This window comes from Typopeltis vanoorti, chromosome 1, assembly GCF_054136105.1.
Source record: "Typopeltis vanoorti isolate ZY-2024b chromosome 1, IOZ_Tvanoo_1.0, whole genome shotgun sequence".
NCBI lineage: Eukaryota > Metazoa > Arthropoda > Arachnida > Uropygi > Thelyphonidae > Typopeltis > Typopeltis vanoorti.
Genome location: NC_143549.1, coordinates 97159491 through 97182885, shown reverse-complemented (window position 1 = coordinate 97182885; position 23395 = coordinate 97159491).

Below are 23395 nucleotides of genomic sequence, written 5' to 3'. Positions count from 1 at the left end.
GGGAAACTACTCGATCCTTCTCAAAGATCAAGTTACTCGGAATCCAGTCAAAGAAAGGCCTTTCAAAAGTTCCTCTTTTCGGCGACTAAAATCGAACTAAGAATCTTTCTTCTGTAGACTAACACCATGGATGCAAAAACCGTGTAACCTAAATAACCTAAATTAATTTTTCACTTATTAAATAATCTATTATCGTTTCCTTCTAATTTATACGCATATTACTCCTTCTGTGCCTATACATCAATTAAACTGATGATGATAGCAAGCACCTAGCCAAATGGATACTATCTTCGAGTTTGTATTACGGATCCATAGAATTTCACTGCACGGTGTGAGCTCATCACTGTCATTGCTTATTTGAGAAGTAAAATGGCTTGAAGATGTTTCGTGATTGGTCTCTACAGTAATGTTTCCAGATTATACGACAATTAAATATGATGATGATGATTACAACCATTTCTAAGTGGCATTAGCATAAAAAAAACATAAAGTAATGATAATGCACATGGATCTCAGAAGTGTTCAAGGAAAGATACATTATTTCATTAGGTCTTTCAGTGCCATTGTAATGTATAACTAGGTATCTGCATAACTCCCATTCGCTAGAGAAAGAACAGGAGAGAACATGGATAGATTCGTACTACTCAGTACCACACTCTGACCATATGCAAGGAAGTGTTTCTCCAATTAGAGAAAAAGGTAGAGTAGAATTTTTATTGGAGGTCCGTTCTGAACATAGAATAATCTAAAACACGTTTTGTCTCTTTCATTTCCAAAACACAATCGAAATTGTCAATAAATTGCATCATCATCAGACATTTAAAGGCTTACGACCTTCCAAATATCCTTGTATTTCTTAACCATAATTCTAAGATAAAGTATAAGTACTCTCTGTATGTAGATCGCGTGTGTTCTCCTGCCGATTTGCCTGATTTCAGGATGAAAAACACAACTTTCTGGAAGGGAAAACCCTGACGCCTGCTTGTATGAGACCAGATAACTCAACTTTCAAATTCAGTTGCAAATCCTTGATAAAGGTTATTCGTGTCCTAGACGGGATTCGAACCCAGATGTTTCCAATCAAAGGGCTTTGTCTATACCGACTTAGCTACGGAGGCACGAAAATAATTGCAGGTATTGAGGAATTGGATATATTGATGTTACAAGAAAAGACGATTGTATAGGCAATATTTATCAAACGTAGATTTAAATCCAGTCTAGGAACAGGAGAATGTTTAATTTTTTTGTTGACACCATCACATTATCCCTAAAGCATGTATACGTATGCATATAAAACTGGCAGTGTGTTTCGGCCTCAGGTGACTCGGCTACACTTCCAGCTACTTATAAACTTAGTTTGTGTAACTGCTTTCTTTAATTCACTTAATTTTTGAGAACATAATTTAGAGCTTTTTAACATTTACTGAAAGCTTCATATAAGCGGAAAGAGAGCGGATGAAAATTAACAGAGCACATTTTATTTCATTAGTTTCTTACAATTTGAATTGTTAACGAATTAAGTTTCAAAGCTCGACTCGTAAACTGCGAAAACATTTTTGTTTCTTTCCCCAAAGGTGACGTGAAAAAGTCAGATGCTATTTCTCTAGAAACGTTCCTGTAATTTATAAGTGGTGTACAAAAAAAATACTTGAAAACCACTTGTTTCAAGACAATGGATTATGTTTTGATAGGAAAGCTGTAAAACTGTCTAATTCAATGTTTATTCTCTTTTGTTAAACTGTGAGTGGCTTCTCTTGGGTTATGTAACTAAGAAAACTGGACTGGAAAGCAAGTTTGCAGACAAGCATCTCGGATTGAGAGGAAAGTTACATCATCCGTCTGCCTGGTTTATCATTTTTTCCCGGGACGATTCATGCGTGTCTTTGAGCCCAAGTGGCAGACGCAACTATGCCCTTAAATAACAGCACAAAAGCAATCTCTCTTATGTTTCTAAATATGGCACAACGAGATTCCTTCCAAACGCTTTTACTTTTCTTTATAGGCAATTGAAGCGAAATATATGAGGTTAATACCAAGCCGTTTTCTACGTGAACCGCTCTCAGCTTCCAAGAAAACAAACAGACCCTTAGGTCATTCGCTCTTAGCTACCTACATAATGTTTGATATTATGCTGCATAGCAGAACTCGACAACAATGTATAAACGCCAAGATGACGTCACGAGACCGAATTTCTCATTTCAAAGCTAATAGTATTTTGCCTGTTTATGTAAGAGACAAAGCACTAGGCCGTTGTTTTGTCTCTGTGTCTGCAGCATTCTTTTATTCAGCAAAATTGACTCGACACTTTTTCTTCAGTTTTTATGACATTCGATTCGTTTCATGGGTGAAATTGTCATATAACAAAACAGATGGTTATACACCGAGTTATTATTGAGTTGGCTACAGTTTAAACTGTTCCATACCAGGATAGTGGATTCAAACCGATGATGAAAAATATCTATCACTAAATTTAGATGCTTTGCACTTGTTATTTATCAAAACGTTATAATACTGTACTTAATCGATATGTTTAGTACACAGCAGAAGTGAACGAAGTATAGGAACACGTGATCACGAACATTTGATATGCAAACACAGCATTTATGCAGAGATAACTATAGCAGCGCACCCCCCTACCACCACCACCACCACACACACACACACACGCACAAAGTCCTTTTCCACCCTGAAATTCCAAGATTTCTTTCTCTCTTTTGCTTTACACTTCGTTCCACACCACACCATGCAGGCTTTTGAAGCCAGGATGAATAATTCTTATTACGCTAGTTTCCTATGCATATGTATCTATATTGCGTATGTTCTTCTGCCGATTCATCTGTTTTGCGGAATGAAAAGCAGAATTTCATGGGAGGGGAAACCTTTCTAGATCGGCTAACTCATTCCAAGTGAAAAACCCTAATAAAGGTTCTTCACATTCTGAACGGGATTCGAACCCAGGTCTTTTCGACCAAAGGACATTGCCGAAAGCTACTGAGCTCTGAAGTCTCTTGAGAAGAACTAGTTTAATTTAACCATTGGATGATCAGATAAAAATAAAACTCAAAGAAGTCCCTTCGAAATATTAAAAAATATGAATGAATAGAATCATTCTTTAAAATACATCTTTCTGTTTCAATATTTTTTTGAAATCAGCGCATAAGTAAAGAATTTTATTCTAACTTCAAAATATATATTTTAGCACTGTTAAAAATGTTAATTTAATCACTAGTAGCATTTTTTCAGATTTAGATTTTATTACATTGAGTTCTAGATTGTGAATCAAGAATGAAAAAAAAAATTGTAACTTTGTTTTTCGCAGCTGGAAACAGCGAAGTTAATTAGAAAAATTAAACAGTGTGGCATAAAGCAGAAGTGAATTCATACCGTATTTGTTTATATTTAGAGAATAGTAAAGTTATTGTTTGAAAGCATATATAAGATTTTTATAATTACTATTTTTCCTTTTGTCTTGCAGAAGTTCATCTAACTCTAATATATTCTGTAATGAAGTCTTACAACATCCTAATAAACAGAGAGACAGACAGACAGAGAGACAGATAGAGAGAGAGAGAGAGAGAGAGCGAGCGATGGGAAAGAAGAAAGAAAGAAATAGCGGTTTCCTTTATTAGAAGGTAATTTAAGTGCTCAACTGTATTTGAAGATTAACGAGACAGAGAGAGAGAGAGAATAATTCATTGTAGTCACCAAAACAGATTGCTAATTACATGTGCAGAATGTTCTAGAAAGGTTTCTTGATAATTCAATGGGAGGTTTCTGAATAGCGGCGAGTGTTGGTTGTGTTGTTTGAGAAGTTGAGTCGACATCAGAAATTTCCAAAGCACTGCTATAAATGCTTATTATTGCTGTGCAGTTACTTAGATATAAAGTCGATGACAATTGAAAAAAAAACTGGAACGTTAACTTTAAATTTAAAGTTAAAAATAAAATGCAAAAGTTATATCAACATGAAATATGAAGAATGGGAAAGAAAAAATTCCAAGAATGGACTTAAATAAAAAATGAAGGAAGTAAACAAAATTAAAAAATAAAATGAAATAAACATAAATAAACGAGAGTACAAGTAAAATAAAGGCGCAGTATGAAAAATAGATGCTCAGATAGTTTAAAATGCTACGTATATATGTAAAACACAAGGGAAAAGAGACGAATACAAGGGGAAATAAGGATTACAGGTATGTACCAGTATTTATTTTAATAATTGACATTATATTTGGCTGAATTCAAGCCGTTTTTAAAAAAGATAATTTGTTGTCTTGATAATTAATTTATGATTTGGTTATATACCCCAATGAACAAAACATTAGAGATAGAGGTGATGGGAAATTTGCCAGCGCCATTCCCCGCGCAGAGTGAAACGTACTCAAACCAAACGCAGATGGTGAATAAGCAGACATCGGGTTTTCCAAACAGCGTATCACAATCGTGGAACATGGGTAAATGTGGCGATCTTGGCAACATTGATCGTGGACGTATTATCGGCACAAGACAGATTGGCCATTCTATCGCCCAAGTGGTAAGAAACCTGGGGTTCTCAAGGGCAATCATATCAAGGGTCTACCGAGAGAATACCCTCAACGGACGTACCAGCGCCCAGCGAGCAACCGGTGATCACCCACACACCATTGATGACCAAGGTCGACGTAGACTATCCAGGCTCGTGCAGACCAACCGTAGGGCAACGACGGCACAAATCGCATCTATTTTCAATATCGGAGGTCCAAGAAGAGTCAGTGAGCGAACTGTACAGTGTACCCTGCATATCATTGGCTGCAGCAGTTGATACACTAATCCTGTACCACTGATAACAGCTCGTCATCTGGCATTGCGTCTCGCCTTGTCGGAACCAACAAAACTGTATCTTCTCTGCAGAGTAGACGAGTCGTGTGATCTGATGAACCCTGTTATCAGTTGTACAAGCTGACTGGAGGGTGCGGGGGTGGCATCGACAGCATGAGGCCATGGTCCTGTCGTGCCGGGTCAGCTCTATTCAAGGAGGTGGTGATGGCTCCGATTATTTGGGGAGCCTTCTCATGCGACACATTAGGTCCCTTAGTGTGTCTAGAGAGGTCCTTAAATGTTACCTGGTAATCCCTGATGATCACCGACACACTTCGTTGACCTTCGAGCATCCTTCAGCCGATGGTCTGTTTCAGCAGGACAATGCGCCACCCTACCGAGCTGTAACCACGTAGACATGGTTCGAGGAATACTCTTCTGAGTTTGGGACATCCAGTAGCCCTTAAGTTCCTCTGATTTAGATCTGATCGGATCTCTCCGAGATGCCGTAGAGCGAGACATCGATTCATGGGGCCGGGGCCGAAATCTAAGGCGCAGTTGTGGATAAACTGCAACAGGCACTGGAATTACCTTTGGCATCTGTTGGTGTCAATGCCTTGGAAAATACAGATTATAGGAGCGTACGCGCTTGAGGAGGACCGACACACTATTAGGTAGGTAACTCTAATGTTTTGTCCATTGCGTGTATTTTAATTGATCAAGTCCAACACTGTTTTGATTACCACTGGGATGCTGGTATTTGTGAAAGATCTTTTGATTTTTATAGCTCTAGGCAACAATATTCATTATTGAGATCGAAAATAGCAAAAAAAAAAAAAAAAATCAGAGTAGGGTGGCTCACTGATTTTTGAAGCGCTACAGGTCAAATTTTGCTGAATAGAATCATGCAAAAAAAATTAATTTACGAAATCCTTCGTGTGACTTGGTAAAATACATAATTCCTTAAGTTTCACAATGTAAACTCGTAATTGTTTTTCCTAACGTCACGAATATGGATGGAATGAACACTGCAAGTTCATATCATAGCATGAAAGATAATTTACACTCTAGACAAGAAAGTTCCATTATTGTGTCCTTAAGAATAGTGAACAGAAATAAAATTAAGTTTACGTATTGGCAGTATATCTGAAGCACCACACAGTAGTAGAATATATAAATAAGCTGGAAATGTATTAATTTCAATATGATCTGTTTTGTATTATTAGCAATGGAGTAATATTTCTGCACGAATTTTTTCCCCACAAAGTGGTAAATGAATCATTTATCCAAAAAAGAGTGCAAATCCAGTAAAATAAAAAAAATGCTATTTTGTGTTTGCACATCACTCTTGCTGGTCTGGTTGGCAGAGTGGTTCTTTTACCGCTCTCCAACCAGCCCGCGGATTCAAATTTCGAGGCATGTTGTGTTATTATCCTCTTTATACGAATGATAAATTTCATTACCCGATACAAGACCACTGGATCGTTTACTGGTGGCATGAAGTAGCTGGAAACCCTGTAGAGGAGACTTTCCGGATTGTGTAAAAAATTAATAAAAATGGAAATAAAATAAAAAAAAATAAATAAATAAAAGATCTCTTTTCCCATTCATGATACTAATATACCATTTAAGCCTTCATCGATGGGATCGACATAAAAATATAAGAAATATTTCAGGTAAAAAAAGCATCTACAAGGAGTCAATCCATAAATGTACATTACTATCATGGAAGAAATAGTCATTGTCAATGGCCTCCAGACAATCATCATTTAAGAGCGGTTAAAAACAACATTAAAGATTGATTTAGTGATTACGGATTCCTCGCTGGGAAATGACAGAAATAACTTCAAGAAATTACAGATCTGAATGAAAGATAAAGATAACTTGTGAATAATATCGCTATCTTTCTAAAATGGCTTCTGAAAAAGAAATAACTACATATGAGATTCCAAGGTGTGCATACTGATGGGCGTATGTTTTGTCTTCTGTTAGCGCTTTATGCATAAATACATTAATACAATCCGCAATACATAATTGTTTTTTATATATAATCATTAGATGTAAACCTTCAGTCTGTGCAAAATAGTAGACCAAAAGATCCATTTCTCGTATTATCACATTTTTTGTTTGTTGTTTTATTTTTATTTATATTTATCCCACATACATACGAAAGGTACAAGAACCTATAGCACATATAGGTTTTTAAAGGTGTTGAAATGGTTGTAAAACATATCATGAGGAAGGTTGTTCCAGAGAGCAGAAGCAGATGGAATAAATGAGGAAGAGGAGAAGCAAGTTCGATGAGTTTGCAGTTGTACTGTAAAGAGATGTTGAACAGCAGCTGCTCTTGCTTTAACAGGCCTAACAGCAAGTGGAGGAATGGTGTTTGTCTTTTCACTGGAGCAGTGACCATAGAAGTACCTGTAGAAGAGATGCAGAGCTCAAACGGTACGTCTGTGAGATAGGGGTTGAAGTGAGGCTATGAGAGAAGGGTCATCTATGCGTTGAATTGCTCTCCTATGGAAGCATCAGGAATTTAAAGGACGTTTTAGGTGCACCACTCCAAATGTGTGTACAGTATTCTAAAGATGGGAAGATTTTGGATTTATATAGGGTTAATAGCTGGGTGGGTGTAAAATGGCTTCTTGAGCGAAAAAGAATGCCAGAATGGAAGCTATTGATGCGATGTGTTTGTGCCAAGAGAGGTTGGAGGTAAATGTCATTCCAAGTAGAGAGAGAGAGAGAGTGTTTATCCTGTCTAGTGATGCCTGTATTAGCACTGCATTTTGGCGGCATTGAAGGTGACTAGGTTATCCTTGCCCCACTAAAGGATGGAGATCGGTGTTTAAGGCACTGTTTTAGATTATCTTGATCTAGGGATATCTGGGAACTGCATGGTGGAAAGTGTGCTATCATCAGCATAGCTATAGATCGGATTTGCAGTGATTGAGAGTAGGTCATGTATGTATAAGTGAGAGTGAGAGAACTGATCCCCGAGGTACTCCAGCATTGATAGCAAAGCTCGTGCGTCCACCATGAATACGCAGTGAAAACAAAAAAAAGAAAAGAAAGCTGGCTATCCACTTACAGAGGGTGCAGGTGGATCGAAGGAAGAGAGTTTGCCAAGCATGCCTTGATGCCAAACACGAACGATCGAAAGCCTTGGAAATATCAAGAACGAAGGCACACGTTTCTTCCGAACACATGGCACGTGTCTAGTGATGTAGGCTAAGATATCATCCTTGGATCTTGATTAGCGGAATCCAGATCCACAGCTGATGTCTTTCTTCATTGTTTTAAAGAGGATTGAGGTGGTGGCAATTTGTTTGTAGTTGAAAGATAAGTTTCTGTGTCCCTTTTTTTGTAATAGATTGGATATATGTTAGTTTCTATGAAATAGGATAGGTGCCAGCTGAGTATAGAAGATTAAAGAGACGATAGGAAAGTGCTGTCGGGACCAGACGACTTTGTTGTGTTCTTGTCTTTTAATTCTTCTTATGTCTTTCTGCTGAAATGCCACAGGAGACATATGGTACTCAGTTGCTGGTATAGAAGAAGGTGATTTGCCTTCGTCGTCTATGGAGTTAGAGGAAACGAGTGATGCTAGGAGGTCGGCTTTTTCTTTGGGTACTGTTAACATGGCGCCATCTGGATGGGAGCGAGTTGGGAGCGCAGGTGAGTAGAAGTTGCGTACGGTGGCTTTTGCGAGGGAGCAGAAGGCACGGCTACCGTTTTGAAAAGAGACAAGTTTCCTGGTGCTTTTATGAGGATGTGCTGAAAAGGTGTGATAATCACCATGAAGGAATTGAGTCCTTCTTGTCTTCTTATATATTCTAAAAAAGAAAAAGAACAAATTATTGCAATTTGATGAAACATAGGGGGGAAAGAGGGGGAAGGGTTTTAAGATATGTTTTTTCTTGTGGTTATATCAGTTGCTTTAACATCATTTTTGTTCTAGGCGTTTATCAGAACTTTTCAGACCCCCCTCGTATGAAGATGGATTTGGATTTACTGATAGTTGATTTACATTTATTGCGTGCTTCTGCATACACTGAGTATGAAGCTTGGGTTCTTGATTCAAGCCACCTGCAGTAAGCTGAAGTTTTTTTATACGACTACTTTTATACACCTTCTGTTGAACCAGGGCTTGGAAAGTGGACGGGAATTATGGATTGAATAAGGGATGAATGCTTTCATGCCACCGAGAATGATTTCTGTGACTTTCTCAGTGCAGGTGTCTCGGTCACAAGAGTGGAAGCATAGTCATACCATTGGAAAAAGGAGTAGTTTCAGAGATCATCCCACGTTATAGTGCCAGAGGACACGAAGTCGGGTGTGGTCAGAGGAGAGACGTTCTGTGAGACTTTAAACTTGCACTAGATTATGGTGTGAGTTGTTGAGAAGAGAAGTAGGAGAACTAGTGTCTAGAAGGAGAACTAGTTAAAAAATTAAGGTTATTAGGAGTGTGGGGATATTCTGGAATTTAGGTAGGTAGCTGCACGATTTGCGTTAAATCATTGCTTATAGCAAAATATTCCGCATTATATCCGGCTTGATCTATAGTGTCTGAGCAGGGAAGCCATTGTTGTTGATGTTCAGGTCACATAGGATGATGATTTCGCTGTTTAAGTAGCTGGACTGTAGATAGTCGAATGTCGTGGAGAGGAAGATGAAGAGATCTTTGTTGTTTTCAGAATTTGGAGACAGGTAAATACAGTAGATGAATGTTACTAAGTGGGACAAGGAAACCTTCAGCCAGTGTAGGTCAAAAGCAAGGGATTTTAATTTGGAATTCTATCGCAGGCAACGTTAGAATATGCAAAGGCACAGGTGCCACCTTTGTTGTGGCGAAATGAATCATGAAGAGTATAATTTGGGCATTGAAGGCAAATTGTGGTTGATGTAGCTGTAATTTGAGTTTTTGTTAAGAGAAGGAACTCTGGTTTGGATGTCTCTAAGTGGTGATGTACTTCGTTTATGTTGGAATTAATGCCGCAGATGTTTGTGAAGTGGATGTGGAAATGATTTTTGGTAGGGATCCTGGTAATTTTTGTGTATTTGAATTGATTCGAATTGTTTGGACGAACTGGCCGATGGATTTCTGTTTCAATTCTATATATATTTAAACACGAAGGAAATCTAGACGGTTTAATATTATTTATTTATATTTTCTTTAACATTTTCTATGCCCAAAGAGACACTGTATTTAAGAAATTAACCTTATTCAGTTTTCAGCTTGAGAAGATTAACTCAGAATAAAAGAGGAGAATTGCATACAGCCAAACTGAAATGTTTGTCGCTGGAAAGGCTATTCAAATATTTTTAAAAAGAAAGCAGAAGTCATTGACTTTTCTATAATTTCAAGGACGTCTGCACCTCATATAAAATGCAGATAACAAACAAATAACTGTATAGTTTCCCAACGACTGAATTTATTTTTGTAAAAATATTTCGTACATGACAGTTATGCCTTGGAGATGAAAGGCGGCACACACAGCTGTGAAAAGCAATATATTAAAATTTGAAATTCAAATTAACTTTTAGTTTTCCATATTTTGTTTCATATCATGAATGGGAGGCATCTGAAAGCACATAAATAAAAATATACAACTTATAATGTGGATTTTCGTAACTTTCTTTCAGATATCTCTTAAGTGACGAAGTTATAATCAAATTTCGAATTTAACTTGTTTGAGTTTTACTTGTTCTCTTCAGTTTATATTTTTATATTTTTAGACATTTTTCTTAAAAGAAAAAAATTATTAATTATCATAAATTAAATTTAGACCTAACAGAATACACGTATACATTTCAGAATTCAAGAGTGTTTAATTAACATGGAGTGATTCAAACTGCGATGGTTAATCAAGAATATAGTTTTGTGTTAATTAGTAAACAAAACGGAATAAAATATTATATCACGTGATTTAAGTTATAGGCCTGTGTATAGTTTTGTTGATATGGATTCGGGTCACTTAGCTCTTTAATAGCGCTAAGTCACTCGAAGAAAAAGTGTTCTAAGTTCGAATCTAATCGCTGACCAAAAAAAGGAACTTTTTTAATCTTTCCTCGACCATTTTCCGAGTTAGTTTCAGAATTTAGAGTCAAATCAATAACAGTGAAATATTGAGTCAAATTAGATTGAAATGTTGAGTCAAGCTAATAAGAGTCAAATTAGAGATCAAATTAATAAAACAAAAATTAAGAGTCACATAAACGAGCCAAATGTTGTCAAGAGTCAAACTTTAATATTAATGAACAACAACCCGCCCTCTAATTTTTTACAGATTTGCAGACCTGCTACTGCTCTGAACCCAAAACATTTACAAGACCTGACAGTTGCGTATCATGTTAAGTACTCAGCTGCTCACTTTCATGTTGTCGCCCAACAGTCAAAACAGTCTAACGCCCATAATTCATCTATCTTAAACAAAACACATCACTGCAATGTCTCTCTCTCTCTCTCTCTCTCTCTCTCTCTCTCTCTCGCTAAAATGACCCAAAAATATAAATTCCTACTTTTAAATAATTAAAAAAAGACTAATACATGCCATTTCATCTTTACATAACTTCACGTAGAAAACGAATAAGTCTACCAGCAGCTGCGCGGCAACAATTCAATGTGCGCAGGAGCATTTCAGTTACTGCGCGCCAGAGAAGCAGCTTATAGGTAACACCTATAAGCTGCTTCTAGCTTATAGGTGTTACCTATAAATTGTTATAGTAATTAATGAATAATGGCGCCATTTTTCTCAAATAATGCACAGGTATTTATATTTTGAAGAAAATCCAAGGGATTTATCAGATTGGTTATTATTCCTTTGCGCATTCATGTGTTTCGTATAATTCAGTTAAAAAAACAAATACGACAAATTCATTTTCTTAGATTTGCACATCCGCATTCACTGTAATGCACATTTTCACAGATCCATCCCTCCTCTTAAGAGTTTATTCACGATCCCTGTTGGGGATGGGCTCTTCGAACTTCAATAGTAACGTCAGAAATGAAACGAAAATAATATAAGAAAATAAAAAGGTTGGTATAAGATAGTTCTCGGAGAATACGTTAAGTTAAAATAAGAAACAAAACCGCTCTGACTTTCATAAAAATCCAAGTTTAGCAACCGCAGGTAGACCATCAATTGGTTAGATGTAATTTAATTAACCCTGATATTTACGTTCTAGATTACATTTTTTAGTAATTGCAAATTGCGTTTCCATTAAGTCATTGTTAGTAGTAAAATTATGCAAAACTAGATTTTTTTTTTCAAATTATAATAAATAAACAGTTTTCAGTTACAGAAGCCAAAAATAGCTCCAATTAAATTGTTATAGTAATTAATGACATCATTGTATAAAATATTATTGTGAAACGTAAGTACCTTCTTAGAGTTGGGTCGAATTATTTTCATAGTTATTGCAGCCGTTGAATACAAGTGCACTTACAATCAGCGCAGAGATCTGATGCAGAGGTCTAAAAGGCTCCTGAAATGAAAAAAATAAAAAAGGGGAGAGAGAGAGAGAGAGAGAGACTGTGATTATGATAGCATTCATTTAGGTGTGAGCTAATCGGATAAAAGCTTCAGATCAGAAGATTTCCAATATGCATTCACCGAACAAAACGAAAACATATGAAAGCTTTTAATGAGACGATAATAAACAGAAAATAATTATAAGCAGTACAAAACTTCATAGAATTTGCTATTATTATTATTATATTAATTTTTCTGGAGTCAAAAACTTATCGACGGAGAGAGAGAGAGACAGGTTTATACCATCAACAATCGCATGTATTATATAATAATTATACATTATATTACATTGCATTTTGTAAGAAGTATACATACTCTGCTTGGAAAGAAGCGAAGACACCACATTGACAAGGGCCATCGTGCCATGTAACGACTCACCTATTGGAAGCTGGTATTAATTAGAGAATTATGATTCTTCCAATTCGGTGCAACTGTGTCCCGGTGAAATGGCTGAGAGAAGGGGGAAGTGAGAGACCTTAAAAGAGGCGTTCTGATAAAATGCCATGTTGTAGGCCTATCTGTTCAGCAAATTGTTGACAAATTGGACCACTCCAGGTCAACAATCAGTAATACCATACTGAGATAGAAGCGCAAGGAGTCAACTATAAGTGCTTCTCGCAGTGGACAACTCACTACATTCATCGAACGTGACTGTCGGGTGCTACAAAGGATAATATGTAAAAATCGCCATTCCGCGGGCGACACTTTAAATGCGGAGTTCCGGGCATTAACTGGAACACGCATCTGCACAAAAATGTTCCGAACCGACACTAATGGTTGGACCGCAATATGTAAGCCCAACATTACCAGAACCAACATGTAGCGGTCTTCAGTGGTGCAAAGAGAGTGTACAGTGGGACATGGAAACTTGGAAAGCTGTTATGGAGAGACGAATCATGCTACATCTTCTACCAAGAAGATGTACGGGGTGCGTGGATGTAGCGAATGCTCGGTGAACGTCTCTTGCCGAAGTGTAACCCTAACAATGAAATTCGGAGGTGATGGTATGGTCCGGTGCTTTTTTGGTTTGGCCTCGGAAAACGTCTGATGAGGTCAAGGGACATCCACTCTCCTCAACAGTCCAGGACTTCATTACATGCCTACAGGAAGAATGAGTTCAAAATTCCCACTGATCGCTATTGTATATTAGTGGAAAGTATGCCCCATTAGATTATTGCAATCATTACAGAAGGGAGATCATACATCTTATTAAGGCATTATGGCATCCGTTGACTTTTTTAAGAAGTGTATATTACAAAAGTCCATAGACATTACCGAAAATCTCTCACACGCGCAATATATATATTGCGCGTGGTAGAGATTTTCTTCAAAGCTTAAACTTATTCAGTCTCAACGTAATCAGGCAATTCTTTTCGCTCATTCACCACTCTCCACGTAAAAAATCTCTCCTTATCCTGTTATTCATCACTCCCTTGCGCAATTTCCAAGGATGATCTCTACTCCTTGTCCCTTCCATATTTTCTATCTGAAAAATCTCTCTTGTGTTCATCCGGTAAATACCTCTCAACAGTTTCAACGTCTCCATCATATCACCCCCCCTCCTCTTCAAACTTCATCTCTCCTCTCTCTTTTCTCTTCTTATTTTATCTCCAGTGACGATGCAGTCTAAGATCAGGCTTCTAAACTCTGAGGATCCATAAACGGTTTATACTGTTATCAGACAAACAAAATGTCGTCAATAATTATTAACTTCAACATTCAAATAAATGAAATAAGACTTTTCCCCCTTGTCAAAATTCATCATCATCATCATCATGCAGATCAAGGATTTAGGCCTAGCGTGGCCTGTTCCGGCCTTAGAAGTCATCGTTGAATCGTTTAAGAGGACGTCCTGGTTTTCTTTTTCTTGATGGCTTGTACTTTAAGGCTTGTTTTGGTAATCTTTCTATTTTCATTCTTTGAACGTGTTCCATCCATTTATGTTTATATTTTTTATTTTTTTTCTATTACTGGTTCTTGGTTTAATTCTTTCATAATTGCTTCGTTTCTTTTGTGATCAAACAGAGTATACCTTGCAGTTTTTCTCATAAACTTCATTTCTGCTGTTATTAATCTTTGTTTGTCTTTTTGCTTTATTGTCCAGATTTCACTTCCATATAATAAGACTGCAATGTATTGTATACTTTTAGTCTGGTTTGTTTTTGAAGTAGGTTTGGTTTAAATATAGAGTTAATGACACCTGTTATTTTTAAATATTTTGTCATTTTTACATTTATATCTTTTTCATTTTCATATATGATCATACATCCTAGGTAGTTAAATGAATTCACCTGTTCCCTAAGATCTTGTTATCTATTACTATTTTAGTTCTTGCTGGATCTTGTCCTTTAAAGGCCATAGTTTTTGATTTTTCTGTTGATATAATCATACCTTAATCTTTGGCTATCTCATTTAGATCTAAAATAGCTTTCTGTAAGTTATCTTCAGAATTTGTAATTATTATTTTTGTCGTCGGCAAAGAGGAGAGTGTTTAAGTTTACTGTAGGAGAAAGTTTAATACCTTGATGGAAATTTTTATTCCATTTTATTATTATTTCATTTAGGTAAATATTAAAATGACTATTGACTAAATGAAATATGACTAAATGACTAAAATAAATATTAAAATGACTTGTCAAAATTAACGTCGAATATGCTTGTTACTACTTGAAATTTATTTTTTGAATAACATTCAAAATTGAATTTCATAAGAATATATCGAACACCAAAAGGTTTATCTGAAGTCCAAAACTATCACTCAATATTGTAATCTTTAATATATTTATTTTCTCGTATTTTGCCATGGTTTCTTAAGATAATGAATAAATATTAAATGCTATTTAATTTGTTTTCGTAAAGATCCAAACACTGTCATGAGGAATTATTTTTTAGAAGTTTGATCATTACAATAAAAGTAGGTTCTTGAGAAACGAGACTGAAAAGTAATAACAGAAGGTCAAACTTGAAGTAAACAAGTCATCTCGGCAGAAATCATTAGTGGTGTGTGTGTGTGTGTGTGTGTGTGTGTGTGTGTGTGTGTGTGTGTGTGTGTGTGTGTGTGTGTGTGTGTGTGTGTGTGTGTGTGTGTGTGTGTGTGTGTGTGTGTGTGTGTGTGTGTGAGAGAGAGAGAGAGAGAGAGAGAGAGAGAGAGAGAGAGAGTTTAAATCTACCTTGAATGACTACATAGTCAGGTAAGTTGCTTGTTATTTCTTCCAAAATCCCCTGAAGAAGCCAAAAAGGCGCTTATTGATGTGATGTTAGGTTCATAATAGCATGTGGAAGTTCTTTTGAGCTCCTTTAAGCATCCAATAAGACGATACACCCACAATCTTTTGCATTCCTCTGAAATAGTATTTCCTAATGCTCTCTCTCTCTCTCTCTTATTTCATCGCCTTTGCTTTGAGAACGGAATAAATGAACAAGAAAATATGTACATTTAAGTACAATTTTGACATAACAAGTCAGAGAACGTCAGAAAGTTGGTTGCTATCTCTTTCAAACTAATTAAAGTTATTTAGAGTTTCTGTTTTTTTATCTTTTTTTTCGAATAAGATAAATTAAGAATAACTGAGTTATAATTAAAGTCCGTAATATGAACAATAAGGGAAACACTTTTTGAGTCAAGTATCATAAAAGCATCATATACATTTTCCAACTGTAAATTTTCAAGACATACTTAAAACAGCCATTTAATCAGCATACACATGAGTCGCCTTCAACATCTGTTATGTGTGCTTATTTTAATATTCGGTGCGAGTATAACATATCCTAGTATGAAGCCACCTCGATAACTATTGAATTAATCGCACAACTATAGAGGAAGGATTTGAATTAATGGTTTAGTTTTAGCAAACCTCTTGATGCTCTGTTCGAAATAAGAAGAAAATAATAAAGAATTATTTTAGGTATAAGCTAAATCCATTTAAATGTTTCCTGAAGCATAAAAGTGAGTCCATTGAATTCTTAAGGTACAAAAAGTCAGGACCCAGCAGACAATACATTAGTGGTGCCAATACCACGTGTTAGAAAATGTGAAACTTGATTCTGAACTGCATATAAAACTCCACTAGTGCTCTGTTTTATCTGAAAGTTTTATAGAACCTTTTATATCCGAAAGATGTATAAAATGTTTTCGCTATATTAAAAGCACCATTCTTAAAGTGTTATATTCAATGCACATACATTTTGAGCACGTTTTAAAAGGTTCCTTTGTTAAAATAAGTTAAGTAATAAGACTGCTTGCACGTACATTGCGCTGTTACCTTATTTGTGAAATATGCACAAGGAATGGGTAAGAAGTGGATTTATCCCAGTTCACAGAACAATTGTATGAAGTACTGTAATTCCAAAGAAATGATAACAGAAGATAGAAAACCAAAAATAAGCAATAATAGAAATAATTTATATTCAGTGGAAAAACTTTTTATATTTTAGTAATGGAAATATCAAAACACATGTTCAAATATATTCGAACTTCTAGATCTTCGGAAAGAATTCACAATAAATCTATACGAATGATACCAAATGACACCACGTGCTGACTAATAATATACAGGTAGAAGTATGAGTAGGTATTTTTAGCTACGGGTATTCTTCTTCTACTTATTTGATGTTTGTTTCCTTTTCACGTTTTCAGTCATATCCTTGTAGAAGGATAAGTGATCATTCTTGTTTAAATAAGGACGATGAGGACTTGTCATTTCCTTCAAAACGTTATTCATATTTTTGAAATTCAAATGAATGCAACAATTAATTTCTTACTAACAAACTCGTTGAATAAATTAAATTTATAAACTGTAGAAAAATCCATAAAATGAATCATGGAATCATTCAATAAATCACATTTATCATGCTGGATAAATCTAAACCTAAAGGACAACCAATGCACGCCAACACGATATAAATATTGACTTGAATCTAAAACCTAATTTTGGCATATCCTTCATACGTGTTATGCTGCCTTTTTTGAATAATGAACCTGTCATGTTCAGGTTTTTACCTTTATAATTAGCCTACGTAGTTGAAGGTGAAATGATGTGAAATATGTGATTGCGAAAATGTGAAATGAAATTAATATATGAAATGAACTCAAGTGATTTCCAGTTCTGCAGAAGTCAGCTGGAATTATTTTTCATCTTCAGCATCTGCAGCATCTGCAGCATCTAGAAAAATCAATATTTTTTTAGCTTCTTATTCTTACTTGCAGAAAAACGTAATTAGCCATCTTGTCTCCATATAGCTAGTTGTAAAATACGAACAACCCGATCAAAGGAAAACGACGAGACGCCGGTAAAATGACATTACGTAACGAAGTAAGGGATCAAAGATGTTTTTCTTCCGTTTCCTCTGAGAGTTGATTTAAAAAACAAAAACTACCTTCAGTCTATAAAGCAAAGCTAACTACATTGCATCAGTGTGATTTTTACTTAAAGAAACGAAATAATAAGAAAGTTTCGCAAAAACATAGAAAGAACTTCGCGTGCAATGATGTTATACTCTAGAAATATTTTCAGAAAAGAGCGAGAGAGAGAGAGAGAGAGAGAGAGAGAGAGACGTTTTGAGTTCCGAGTCTAACAAAAAAAACAAAATTGCATCACTTAATCAGTTACATTTTGTGCTACGCACCCACTAGATGCATTTTAGATATTGGTTATGACGTCGAAACACAAATAAAAAAAAGACTCCAAATAGCTGGTTTGACCTTCAAGAGAAAGAACGTACAGACCTCGGAAACCGTACTAGATCTCTTCTAGGGTACACAATGAAAATAATTGCTTTATAGCGAAAGATGAATTCCATATTATGACATCAAATATGCTTGAAATGCTCTTTCGATATACACTCTTATAACTTGTTTGTATATAACTGCTGGTTGCGTATAACTGCTACTGAGCACTCAACAGTTATACAGATCATGATACAGATCTTGCGCAAATAGGAAACCTTGATCACAGTTCAAAAGCTCTACTGAAAATTACCAAATGTTTTTCTATTGTTAAGTCTGTAAAGTACCATTTAGCCAGTTTTAATTAACGGACGAAAAACAATACTTTCTAAAAGGTAACCACCCTGCCACATTCATATGAGACTAACTCACCTTCGTTTGAAAAGCCCTTATAAAGATCATTCGAGTCTTATACAGGTTTCAAATCCAAGACTCTCACCAAATATCTTGTAATTAGCGAATGCGTTATTATTAATTTTGTACAGTAAAATATAAATTTTACTGTACAAAACTTACAACAATCCATCATACATTATCTATACACATGAGATAATTGACATAAAATAATCTTCGTTGGACCTGATATGTTCATTATATTCATTAAAAGGCGTTCTCTTCAATTTTCAATGTACTAACTTAATATTTATCAATGTTTGATACTTCATAGATTGTGTTAACTTAAATATCATATGATGTTTCGATACAGATAAACATTTTGTGCTTTAAGCAGAGCCACCAGGACACTCGATTTCTAGTCTGCGTAGATGAGTGATTTTGACAAGCGTCATTACATGGAGATTTGATTAAAAATATATATATTTTTGTTTTTTCAAAAATGGCGTACTAATCCGCCTCCTCAAGAGAAACTAATTTTTCTGCCCATTGTAGGGTGAAGGTCTCTCCCATTGAGGGAGGTTTGGGATCTACTAGTCCCAGGGTAACCCAGTCTATATTGGGGAGAGTGTATCTATATTTGGGTGAATGAATGAATGAAGGTAGAAGACAATCACAAACATCAATGCCTACACGGGATTCGAACCCGCAGCCTCTTCACACACATATATATATATATATATATATATGGGAATAAATTTTTAACTTGGGTATATTGTATATTAGGATAACCAAGCAATTTTATATGCTTGGTTATTTTAGCATCTAATCCCAAGTATGCAAACAATTAAGTTTGCGCCTGAAACAAAGTTCAAGTCTAAAGATGGTACAACACCAGGGCAACTCATTGTAAAGGTGGGTAAAGCTTTGATCACTATTCTTAGTATTTTCCCATAATGTAAAGCACATCTCACTAGAAGATGTATACTGCAATGCATTATGGGTGGGGTCACTACCCAGACCGGTTTCAACCTTTTTTGAGGTCTCCTCAGTGAGTAGCTAGACCCTAAATATACCAAGGTTTTAGTAATACAAAGCCTTATCAACTTTACCTATATAAGTTGCAACAAGGTGTATTAAGTTTTAATAAAAATCTCTGGAGGAGATATTGATGGGAATAAATTTTTAACTTGGGTATATTGTATATTAGGATAACCAAGCAATTTTATATGCTTGGTTATTTTAGCACCTAATCCCAAGTATGCAAACAATTAAGTTTGCGCCTGAAACAAAGTTCAAGTCTAAAGATGGTACAACTTAATACACCTTGTTGCAACTTATATAGGTAAAGTTGATAAGGCTTTGTATTACTAAAACCTTGGTATATTTAGGGTCTAGCTACTCACTGAGGAGACCTCAAAAAAGGTTGAAACCGGTCTGGGTAGTGACCCCACCCATAATGCATTGCAGTATACATCTTCTAGTGAGATGTGCTTTACATTATGGGAAAATACTAAGAATAGTGATCAAAGCTTTACCCACCTTTACAATGAGTTGCCCTGGTGTTGTACCATCTTTAGACTTGAACTTTGTTTCAGGCGCAAACTTAATTGTTTGCATACTTGGGATTAGGTGCTAAAATAACCAAGCATATAAAATTGCTTGGTTATCCTAATATACAATATACCCAAGTTAAAAATTTATTCCCATCAATATCTCCTCCAGAGATTTTTATTAAAACTTAATACACCTTGTTGCAACTTATATAGGTAAAGTTGATAAGGCTTTGTATTACTAAAACCTTGGTATATTTAGGGTCTAGCTACTCACTGAGGAGACCTCAAAAAAGGTTGAAACCGGTCTGGGTAGTGACCCCACCCATAATGCATTGCAGTATACATCTTCTAGTGAGATGTGCTTTACATTATGGGAAAATACTAAGAATAGTGATCAAAGCTTTACCCACCTTTACAATGAGTTGCCCTGGTGTTGTACCATCTTTAGACTTGAACTTTGTTTCAGGCGCAAACTTAATTGTTTGCATACTTGGGATTAGGTGCTAAAATAACCAAGCATATAAAATTGCTTGGTTATCCTAATATACAATATACCCAAGTTAAAAATTTATTCCCATCAATATCTCCTCCAGAGATTTTTATTAAAACTTAATACACCTTGTTGCAACTTATATAGGTAAAGTTGATAAGGCTTTGTATTACTAAAACCTTGGTATATTTAGGGTCTAGCTACTCACTGAGGAGACCTCAAAAAAGGTTGAAACCGGTCTGGGTAGTGACCCCACCCATAATGCATTGCAGTATACATCTTCTAGTGAGATGTGCTTTACATTATGGGAAAATACTAAGAATAGTGATCAAAGCTTTACCCACCTTTACAATGAGTTGCCCTGGTGTTGTACCATCTTTAGACTTGAACTTTGTTTCAGGCGCAAACTTAATTGTTTGCATACTTGGGATTAGGTGCTAAAATAACCAAGCATATAAAATTGCTTGGTTATCCTAATATATATATATATATATATATATATATATATATATATATATATATATATATATATATATATATATATTCCAAGCTATTTTAAATATAAACCTGGTTTTAATCCATTCCCCAAGTAAGCAAACAGACAAGTAATCTATCTCTCATAAATCTCACAATAAATCTATCTCTCATCCGGAGATTTTAATTTAATAAGGACTAAGCACCTTTGTAGCTCAGTGGATGTGGCGTTTGCATACCACGACCACGGCGCTTGGCCGCACGAAGGAAGACTTGGTTTCGAGTCTAGTCGGCGACTAGAGGAAATTTTTCTAAGCCTTTTTTCGACCGGTTCCCGAGTTAGTCGATCTCTGGCACGGGCAAGCGGGTTTTTCCTCCCGGAAACTCGGGTTTCGACCGTAGAACCCACATTATTTCAGACATTAAATATACTGTGTTAAGGTTAGGGACCTCAAATGGCGGCACATTTGAGCCGTCTCTCTTCACTGTGTACCTCTTAATTAGTGATAGCCTTGGGCCATCTATCTCTGATTGGTACCAGTGGAGATTGAACTGCCCACTCAGTCTGTAAAAGTTAGATAGGGCTAAATAATTAAAATGGCGACTCTCGCCATAACAGGTAGATTACATCTCGCCTACTCCTCGTATATGGGAATAAAAAGGCGTTAGCTGATATTTTTTAATATATATATATAAATTATAATGACTGATACGAGAGATAAAGAGATGACATGATTTAAATAAACTATATCATCTCTTTATATTTTCTACCGAGTAAAAATGAATGTTCAGAATATATATATAAAATTCTTTTCCTGACACTACAAAATGCGGTACTTCTCTCGCTTTTTTGAACACTTAGTTTTCTAATTCAACTCTGATTCTTTATATCGCTTTTCGACAGATCTCAAACTTAACATGGCGATTTTTAGAGGAACCTCTTCATCTTGTAATACACGGAAATGTAGGGTCACTCAAACTCAGGTTCTCCGAAAAAAAAATCTTTGGTGGTGGAACACATCATGAAAAGTCTTTTCTGCGTAAGGTAGTTATGCTCATCTCTCTCTCTCTCTCTCTCTCTCTCTTTAAACACAAGGAAGTTTACTCGATTTTTTTTATCAAAACTAGACCACCGGATTTAAAAGAACCCGGAAAATGAAAATAGTGATGAAAATTGGAAAATATATTTTAATGTTTTTAAATGATGCTGAGAACGCACTGTAGTTAACAAAATGTTATATTTTTCTATTGATCCACATAAGCTAACGGCTTTGACAGCAATAGAAAAAAAGTTGAATAATCCTAAATAATGCTCCATTTCCCAATTTAGCACGCATCCTCCTCTGAAATGTCTCATTGGGCTCTGAAGAATACAGCATTTATTCTAGGAAGTAAATTCAGTCACGTGGAGTGCGATCAGTAGAACAGAGTTCCTGAAACTTTTCAGAATTAAAGACAGAGAGACAGAGAGAGAGACAGAAAGAAAGAAAGAAGGAACCGTGTTATAAATTTAATCAGTCGATCCCTCGTCTACTTGAGAGAAATCGATGAATTAAATTTGTAACAGACTTCTTTCAGCCAATTCAATTGTCGCCATTTCTCTGTTGGCTGAAAACTAATTTCACTAAGGAAAGATCATTTAAAATAAAGAATTGAAGTTAGATAATTAAAATGGCGACTCTCGCCATAACAAGCAGATTACTTTATCTTTTGGATCAGAATCGTTATATACATATACACGAATGTGTATATAATATGACTCCAACCCAAGAAAAGATGTAAACTATTCGTATACATTTAATTCCGTGGGCAAGCTAAGGGTTAAATACTCCCGAAACCCTGCTTTAGAAGACAAATAAGGGATAATTTTTAAGTCGCCACTTAGCTTGATGATGGTCTATAGTTTACCTTCTAAACGAATACTGAATTTACTTTTCACATAAGATTATAGAGAATAATACCCACAAGAATAGAGATATGTTCCCTTTTTTGTAAATTAAAATCGCAACGCTTTAGTGCAAATTATAATGTATAAAGTTATAACATATACATCATCTAGGGAAAATTATGTCTGGGATTACAGTAATCTAAACAAAATTTTGTAAAGTAGAATTATTCCACATTTTTGAAGAAGAATTCTCAAGGTTTCTCCTTTTTTATTTCATAGACAAAAGTGAGTTGAATAATAACTAGCATAAACTACCTGCATTGCGGAAACGTGTTTATAATGCAGTGCCGAAAACTTGTTGGGAATTCTCTTCTTCACTACGTTATAATTCTGCATGCAAAAGAACTACACTTACCATTCCAAAACAGTTTATGATCAACCAGAAGATAATGAATGTTTAAATTTACGATAAATATACATCATAAAAAACATTTAAAAAAGAGATAAATTCCAACAACTACTGAAGTTGGAATTAGAAATGAATGACTATCAAAACAACAAGTGGACTTAAAATTGTATTGATTCGTTGAAGCGAACATG